Below are 9,167 nucleotides of genomic sequence, written 5' to 3'. Positions count from 1 at the left end.
TCCCCCTGGGGTATTTGACAATGTCTGAGGGATGCTGCTAAACACCTATGGTGAGCAGGACAGCTCCCAACACAAATAATCATCCTGCCTCAAAGGCCAAATTGAAAATGTGAGAAAACCTACTCTAGCCCAGCACTTCTTCAACTTCAAGGTGCATACGAATCACCTAGAATTCTAGTTTAAATGCAAATTATGACATTGCAGGTGCTGGTGGGCCAGGAGTTTGGTGTGTCTAACGAGCCCCTGAATGATGTTGATACTGTAAGTCCTGGTCCATGGACCACTCTTTGAGTAGCAAGGTTGTGGTCCTGGGATAGAGCAAGGTGCAGGTGGTCGTAGGTCTTCTTCACAAAATAAATTGTGTTTGCATAAGTTTTGGAATGCTAAGCGTATCCAGTCATTCTAGGGGCTGTGATAAATTCTGTGTTTGTTTCTTTTACATAAGGGCCTTTGAGTGACATGAAATAAGTAAAGGGCTTTCCAGTAGGCAGAATAAGAGCCTTCTGATGTCCACATTCTAAACCCTAGAAACTTTCAATGTGTTTATTTTTATAGTAAGGGGGGGAGATTAAAGTAGCAAGTGGAACAAGGCTGGTAATGAGCTGACCTTAAACTAAGGTTGGCCAAGATTGTGCAGGTGGCACTAATGTAATCACCATGGTCCTCCAAATGTAGGAGAGGAAGGCAGAGTAGTTGGATCAGAGAGAGATGTGAGGACACCACATTGCTGGCTTTCAAGATGCAGAAAGGGCAACGAGCCAAAGGATGCTTGTTGTCCCTAGAAACCACAATAGGAAAGAAGACGGTCTCTCCTGGAGCATCCATGAAGGAACCAGGCCCTGCAGACATCTTGATTTTAGCCTATGGAGACTTACTTCAGGCTTCTGACCTCTAAATAGTAATAGCATAAATGTGTTTCTTTTGAGCTTCTAGTGTGGTAATCTGTTAATCAGAAATAGCAATGTAATATAGAAATTCATCCAATAAAATGGTTTTGGAGGAAAAGGCATTTTAGTCTCTCAGTTAATTCATTTCTCTTCTCTTGGTAAGGGCATTCTGTGTTGAAATCCAACCTCAACTGGAAGAAAAAAAATAAAGTCATTTTGGAGCTTCTGCTCCATTTCTTAAAAGGAATGGAAAAAGTGAACTCCTCATTGATAAAATATAAATGTGACTCTATCTATCTATCTATCTATCTATCTATTATCTATCTATCTATCAATCTATCTATCTATCTATCTATCTATTTTATATAAATACGCCTAACATAGGGATTGAACTCATGACCCTGAGATCAAGTGTCACATGCGTGCAGCTCTTGGTTGGCTAGGTCCATGGAGGGTGGGAATCTTGATCTCAGGTTTGTGGGTTTAAGCCCAATGTTGGGTGCAGAGATTACTTAAAAATAATATCTTTCCCCCCAAAAAATTGCATGCTCTACCAACTGAGCCAACCAGGCACTCTGTGACTTTAGATTTAAACATAAGTTCTGGTTTTGAGGCCTTTATGCATTGATATAAAAAAAGGTAATCTGGGGTGCTTCAGTACCTCAGTCGGTTAAGCAACTGGTTCTTGATTTTGGCTAATATCATGATCTCGTGGTTGTGGGATCAACCCCACATTGGGCTCTGGTTTGACAGTGTGAAGCCTGCTTGGGATTCTCTCTCCCTCTCTCTCTCCCCATTCCCCATCCACCTTCTCTTTCTCTCCCTCTTTCTGTGTCTCAAAGTAAATAAGTAAACATTGAAAAGAAGAGCAAAAATGTCATTTATTACTAAAATTAAGTTCACCCATTATACTTTAAGTATTTGAGTCTAAATTCCTACACTTTTAAAACTCCATATTAATTCAAACATTCATTGGTTTGATTTCTATCCTCTCCAAATATCCTTTCAACATTGAAGATGGGATTCCTGTGTCTGTGTCATACATACATTGATAAGAGTGTATTTGTATGAAATAATATACAAATGCATAGATATGTGCACGTACATACACTCCCTACTTATGAAAGACTTCTTGGACTCACCCAGTATTTCCAAACACTGTACTTATTCCTAAACACAGCTGCCTGAATTAGACGTATTAACCCACATCACCATCAGAACTAAGAAAACAGAGGTTTCGGGTGGATCACAATGTTTACGATTATGTAACAAAGCTTTAAAGCTTTTGTGCACTTTCTTGAATTACATTTAAATGGATTTAGGCAGTATGAACTCGGTTTTTGTATGATTCCTTTAATTCAGAATATTTTGCATTTTACTATTTTTTTAAAATTTATTTATTGATTGATTGATTGAGTGCAAGAGCAGGGGAAGGGCAGAGAGAGAGAAATAGAGAGGATCCGAAGCATGTTCCATGCTGTCAGTGTAGAGCTCAGTGTGGGGCTTGACCCCACAATTGTGAGATCGTGATGCGAGCCGAAATCAAGAGTCAGTTGCGTAACCAACTATATGGCATTTTAAATATGTTTAGCTTATTGTGTGCCATTGCATTTCAATGGATTATTTAAAAGAAAAAAATCCCTTATAACTGAAAAATGAATTCAGCAGGCTATAACGTCAATATACAAAAATTGGCTGCATTTCTGCACACTAATCACAAACTATCAGAAAGAAAAATGAAGAAAACAATCTCATTTACAACTGCATAAACAAGAATAAAATACCTGAGAACAAGGTTAATCAAGGCAGTGAAACACTTGTATACTGAAAACTATAAGACAATTGCTGAAAGAAATGAAGTCACAAATAAATGAAAAAATAGGCCATGCTCATTGACTGGAAGAATGAATACTGTTGAAATGTCCATATACCCAAAGCAATCAGTGGATTCAGAGCACTCCCTGTCAAAATTCCAATGGCACTTTTTTTTTAAATAGAAATAGAACAAGCACTTCTACTGTATGTCTGGAACCACAAAAGAACCAAATAGCCAAGCAATCTTGAGAAAGAAGAGAAAAGCTGGAGGCATCAAACTATGTTACAAAGCTATGGTAACCAACACGGCATGTTATTGGCATAAAAAACACACAGATCAATGCAACAGAATCGACAGCCCAGGAACAAATCCATTGTATATATGGTTAATTAGTTTATGACAAAGGAGGCAAACATATACAGTAAGGTAAGAACAGTCTCTTCAGCAAATGGTGTTGGGTAAACTGGAGAGCCACACGCAAAAGAATAAAACTGGACCACTGTCTTACACCACAGGCAAAAAGTAACTCAAAGTGGATTAAAGACTTGAACATAAGACCTGAAGCCATAAAACTCCTGGGGAAAAAAACATTTTGATTTTGGCAATGATTTTGGGATCTGACATCAAAAACAAGAGGACAAAAGCAAGAATAAGCAGGGTCTACATCAAAGTAAATCTTCTGCATGGCAAGGAAACCATCAACAAAATGAAAAGGCAACCTCTCGAGTGGCAGAGAATATTTGCAAATCATACATATCATAAGAGGTAAATATCCCGAAGTATATAAAAAACTCAATAGCAAAGACAGAAAAGGACCCCAGCCCAGGAAGATGGCCCTGACTTCATTGTTGCACCCCTTCTCCAAGCTTCTGGATCTGGCCAGACTCCCAACTGGTCTTCAGTGCCATCAAGGTCCTACATTCAGGAGCTGCCACGTGACAGACCCGACTGGATGAAAGTTGGGTTGACCTTGGGCACCTCCAGCTTCTTGTGGATCTATCTGACCAAACAGCATAATGAAGATGTTTTAGAGTATAAAAGAAGAAATGGGCCGGAATAAATGACTGAAACACTAATACAATATACTCCACATAGTAATGGCACCAGCTCCTTTGGATTCAGCAGTGTGTTGAGCTGTAGACATGAGAGAAAAGGTTCTATGCGGATGTATGTCAAATCAGCTTTCATGAATGAAAAATAATGAAATGAAAAAAAATAAAAAGAAAAGCAAACAATATGATTCATACATGGGCAGAGGATCTGAATAAGCATTTTTCCACCAAAGACATACAGATGGCTAACAGATACATGAAAAAATGTTTGCCATCACTAACCCCCAGGGAAATACAAATTAACACTGCAATGAGATATCTCTTCATGCCTATTAAAATGGTTACTTTCAAAAAGACAAAAACAACATGTGTTGGTGAGGATGTGGTGAAAAGGGAACCCCCGCGTACTGTTGGTGGGAATGTAAACTGGTTCAATCACTGTGGGAACCTGTGTGGGGGTTCCTTGAAAAATTAAAAATTGAACTACCATATGATTGAGCAATGAAACTTCTGAGCATTTATCTGAAGAAAACAGAAACACAGATTCAAAAAGATATACACACCCCCATTTCATTGCAACATGATTTACAATAGCCAAGACATGGAAACAACCGAGATGTTCAAGTGGATGAATGAATAAATAAAGTGTTACTAATGTAACACTGTAGGTTAATGATACTGGAATTAAAACAAATTAAAATTAAATTAAAAAAGAAATTGTTATATATGTATGATATATGTCATATATACATGTGATATATATCATTTGAGAAGAAACATTTCTTTAAAAAAAAATTTTTTTTAACATTTATTTATTTTTGAGACAGAGAGAGACAGAGCATGAACGGGGGAGGGGCAGAGAGAGAAGGAGACACAGAATCGGAAGCAGGCTCCAGGCTCTGAGCCATCAGCCCAGAGCCCGACGCGGGGCTCAAACTCACGGACTGCGAGATCGTGACCTGAGCTGAAGTCGGACGCTTAACCGACTGAGCCACCCAGGCGCCCCAAGAAGAAACATTTCTAAGACATCATTAAAGCTGTCCTATAAAAGATATGGAAATTTTCTTTTTTTAAGGTTTAGTTATATTTTTTTTTGAGAGAGAGAGCAGGTGAGGGGGAGATACAGAGAGAGAGTGGAACAGAGGATCCGAAGTGGTCTCTGTGCTGACAGCAGTGAGCCTGCTGTAGGGCTCAAACTCATGAACCATGAGACCATGACTTGAGCTGAAATTGGACACTCAACTGACTGAGCCACCCAGGTGCCACAAAAAGATGTGGAAATTTTCAAATATGTCTGACCCAAGGCCAGAAAGAATTGTGGGAACACATGAAAACCGACAAAGGGAAAAACTTGTGTATATATTGGACAGAGCAGACAGCTTAGTAAACTGAGTTTTCTGAAATTGTATAGAGAAGCTGATTTCTAAGAAATGGAAATTTCAGGAAATACATAACAGCAAATTCTATTTCACGATGTTCAAAGAATCATGGCTTTGAGCCCTGCAGTCAAGGGCACTTCTTCACTAGCAGGACAATGGTCTCTTTTACACTTGCCATCCCGAAGGATCTCATCAGAGCCTTCTTTATGTCTTTGTTCCTCATGCTGTAGATGACGGGGTTCAGCATAGGCATGATCATTGAGGCTGTTGCTCTTCAGCGTGAACTCTGGGTAGCAGCAGAGCTAAAGTATACTCCCAGGACCGTACAATAAAGTAAGGAGACAACCAAGAGGTGAGACGCACAGGTGGAAAATGCTTTATACTTACCCTGAGCTGATGGGATTCTATGTATGGAGGAAATAATCTTAGAATAAGAGTAAAGGATCCCAGCAAGGGGACCACCAGCCACCAACACGGTTAAAAAATACATCACTGTGTCATTAAGAAAGGTGCCAGAGCAGGCAAGTTGGATCATCTGATTAAATTACAGAAAAAGTGATGTGTGTGCAGAAGTACAGCTGCAGCACCATTAAACTTTGTGATAAGGAATGCAGGACACTCATGATCCAGGACACCAGAGCCAGCAGCCCACAGAGCCGGGGGTTCATGATGCCCGTGTAGTGCAGAGGGGGTGACAGATGGCCAAAAATCGGTCATAGGCCATCACGGTCAGGATGTAGTTGTCCAGTCCCATGAAGAGTAGGAAAAAGTACATCTGGGTGATGAAGTCCTCATAGGTTATGACCTTACTCTGGGTCTGGATGTTCCAGAGCATCTTCAGGACGGTGGTGCAGGTGAAGCAGATGTCTACAAAGGACAGGTTGGCCAGGAAGAAGTACATGGGGGTGTGGAGGCGGAAGTCAGAGCCAGGAGGACGAGCAGGTTGCCAAACACAGTGATCAGGTACATGGAGAGGAAAAGCCCAAATATGAGGGGCTGTAATTCTGGTTCCTCTGAAAACCCCCAAAGAAAAAAATGAAATGTGTGTATCATTGCTGAGTCCCATGTGGTGGAGTTGAATACTAGGAGAGAAAATAATAACATGAGTATTTTTCAAGCAAATGAGCTTTACTCGTGTATTACCATTTATTTATTTTTCATTTTTTAAAGTTTTGATTTAAGTTCCAGTTAGTTAACATGCAGTGTAATATCAGTTTCAGGTGCACAGTATAGTGATTCAACATTTCCATAAACAGCCGGTGCTCATCACAACAGGTGCAACCCTTAATCCCCATCACCTATTTTACCCATCCCCCCACCTTTCTCTCCTCTGGTAACCATCAGTGTGTTCTCTATCGTTAAGAGTGTGCTTCTTGATTTGTGTTATTTTTCTCCCTTTTCTTGTTTTCTGTTGTTTCTTAAATTCCACATATGAGTGAAATTTTACGGTTTTTGTCTTTCTCTGACTTATTTTGCTGAGCATACTACTCTCTAGCTCCATCCACATCATTGCAAATGGCAAGATTTCATTCTTTTTGATGGCCGAGTGTGTGTGTGTGTGTGTGTGTGTGTGTGTGTGTGTGTAAACTCTGCTTCACCCGTTCACCAATCGATTGACACTTGGGCTATTTCCCTAGGTTGGCTATTTGAGATAATATTGCTATAACATCCTTGTGCATGTATCCCTCTGAATTAGTATTTTTTTATCCTTTGGGCAAATACCTAGTAGTGCAACCTACGGAATGGGAGAAGATATTAGCAGAAGACCTATCTGACAAAGAGTTAGTATCCAAAATCTGTAAAGAACTTATCAAACTCAACACCCCCCAAAATAATCCAGTTAATAAATGGACAGAAACTTCAAGACACAGGGAGTCCTTCCTTCCCATGGTTCTTTGCATTTTATTAATTTTTCCCAAGATATTCTGTGAATAGAGATATTCCCTTTCTTATTTCCATCTGTTGGTTGACATCCTGGTATTTAAGGGTCACATATTGGAGTATATGAACTCAGGTACAATTCATTGCCCTGAGGACAATTCATACCCTACAACACAGACATGCACACACATGCACACACACACACACACACACACACACACACACACACACTGAGTGCATTATGGCATCCTGGCACTGATTGCTATCAGGCTTTTCCCGCCCTCAACCACCATACTTTTGAAAGAAATGGTACAAGGCAAGCTGTCAACATCAGATTACCTTTATCCTAGAGAATGTGTAAATAGTACTTAAATTTTGTTGAGTATGCCTCCAATGGACATGTAAACATGGGAGCCCTTTTAATATGATCATCTTGTGTCCTGTATTTTCTTTAAAGTATACTTATTTAAGGGACAGAGAGAGAGAGAGAGGGAGGGAGAGAGAGAATCCTCTGTGCTGGCAGCACAGAGCCCGACACGGGGCTTGAACCCCCAAATTGGGAAATCATGACCTGAGTTGAAACCAAGCACTGAGTGCTTAACAGACTGAGCAACTCAGGTTCCCCTTGTGTCCTGTATTTAAAGAAACATAAAAAAGCAGTTCCAAAAACACAGACAGGAAAGAAATGGAACAGGGGAAAAAAGATCTAATAAGCTCCAATTGTCCCTGAGAGACTGTGATGAAAGGAAAGCTTCCCTGGTTCTGGCAGCATTCCAGCCCCAGTTACATCCATTTGATGCCCACAATAATTAAGATAGCTGGGAAAAAATGTACCTAAACAAGAAAGGAGGGGTATTTTTTATGATGTCAGGATCTTTTACTGATCGCATGTCTCTCTAGAAAATGTGCGAAGGGAATAAACCTGCAATTGACAACAGAAAATATACACTGTACAACAACAGAAGGGGATTTTTCAAGCTGCAATAATAAAAGGTTTTTCTGAATGATTTTAAATGCAAAGCATTTGGAATCAGAAAACCAGGCTTCGAAGGTCAGATCTATCCTATTAAGCTATTTGAACTTGGGAAAGACAATGAATCCATTCCAAATGTGAATATCCTTACTCAAAGAGTGGGGAGAGCAGTGTCCATCCTCCTAGGGTGGTAGACAGCGTTAGTCAGTGTATGTAAAAGGCTTACAATGGTTCCTTCTCATTAGTAAGTGGATGATTATCACTGATGAAGAGATTGGCTGAGTTTTTTCTTCTATGTTGAACAAATATCTTCCTAGTTTCTATACAACTTGGTAATGAAGTATTACGCAGTAAAGCTAGTTAGCATACACTCTTTTGCAAATTAAACACACATTTTTATGTGAATACTCACCGTGAAAGATGATGCCAAGAAGTGTGTGTCTCAAGAAGTGCTGTTACAAGGAAACAGCTACCTCTATGGCTCTGGGTCTTTCTATAAATACAGAGCGTGCTCAAAACCACCATTCCTTAAAAAGCTCAGGGCACATGCCTCCAAGCCTAACACTCTGTTTTCCTACTCTCCTTGGCTGCAAAACTCCTTGGACATGTTCTAATTTCACTGGAACCACTTTATGCCCCTCTATTCCTTCCTCAGTCTCATCCAACTGGACTTCCGTTCCCACCACTCATTGTCAACAATGATCCCTGTATTGCTGAGTCCAATGGACGCTTCTCTTTTGAACATACTATGTAAATTAATTATAAATGTGTCTACCTAGTCTCAGGTAACCTCAGGTGAAAGCTCTCAGGTTCCAATCTCTCAGAACCTTGCTTGAAATACCTGCTGAGCTCTCAGACTCATCTGGTTGGGGTCTAGAAGATGAAAGTCTCCACTTGGAGGTCTGACTTCCTCCCTGCATGATTGATCACGGAGACCGAAACTCTTTTCCCAGACAGGACAGCAGGAAGGAGTGAAACATTGGTCCCTCCTCCCCCAGACTTGGGAGCCCCAAAGCAACAACCATGTCCTGGCCATTCCAAGGTTTCATATGCTATGGTTTTGCAGTGAAGGAGACATTTCCAGCTCCTTATGTCTGCTCATTAGACGCTGTTGCCATTGTTACTCCCACCTTGGAGCACATGATTTCTCCATGGACCACTGGAGTGCACAGAAAGGAA

The 9,167-nt window shown here is 40.4% G+C and overlaps 2 pseudogenes; one reads left to right on the top strand and one right to left on the bottom strand.

The window, feature by feature from the left end:
* Window positions 1-3,533: 3,533 nt before the first annotated feature.
* On the top strand, window positions 3,534-3,763 carry LOC125929137 (NADH dehydrogenase [ubiquinone] 1 subunit C1, mitochondrial-like; annotated as a pseudogene).
* A 1,498-nt stretch (window positions 3,764-5,261) lies between these two features.
* Window positions 5,262-8,908, bottom strand: LOC125928740 (olfactory receptor-like protein OLF4; annotated as a pseudogene).
* Window positions 8,909-9,167: the final 259 nt, after the last annotated feature.

This window comes from Panthera uncia, chromosome A2, assembly GCF_023721935.1.
Source record: "Panthera uncia isolate 11264 chromosome A2, Puncia_PCG_1.0, whole genome shotgun sequence".
In the NCBI taxonomy this organism is placed as follows: domain Eukaryota; kingdom Metazoa; phylum Chordata; class Mammalia; order Carnivora; family Felidae; genus Panthera; species Panthera uncia.
Note: the sequence above shows the minus strand (reverse complement) of the source record. Positions and strands in the feature narration are given on the sequence as shown.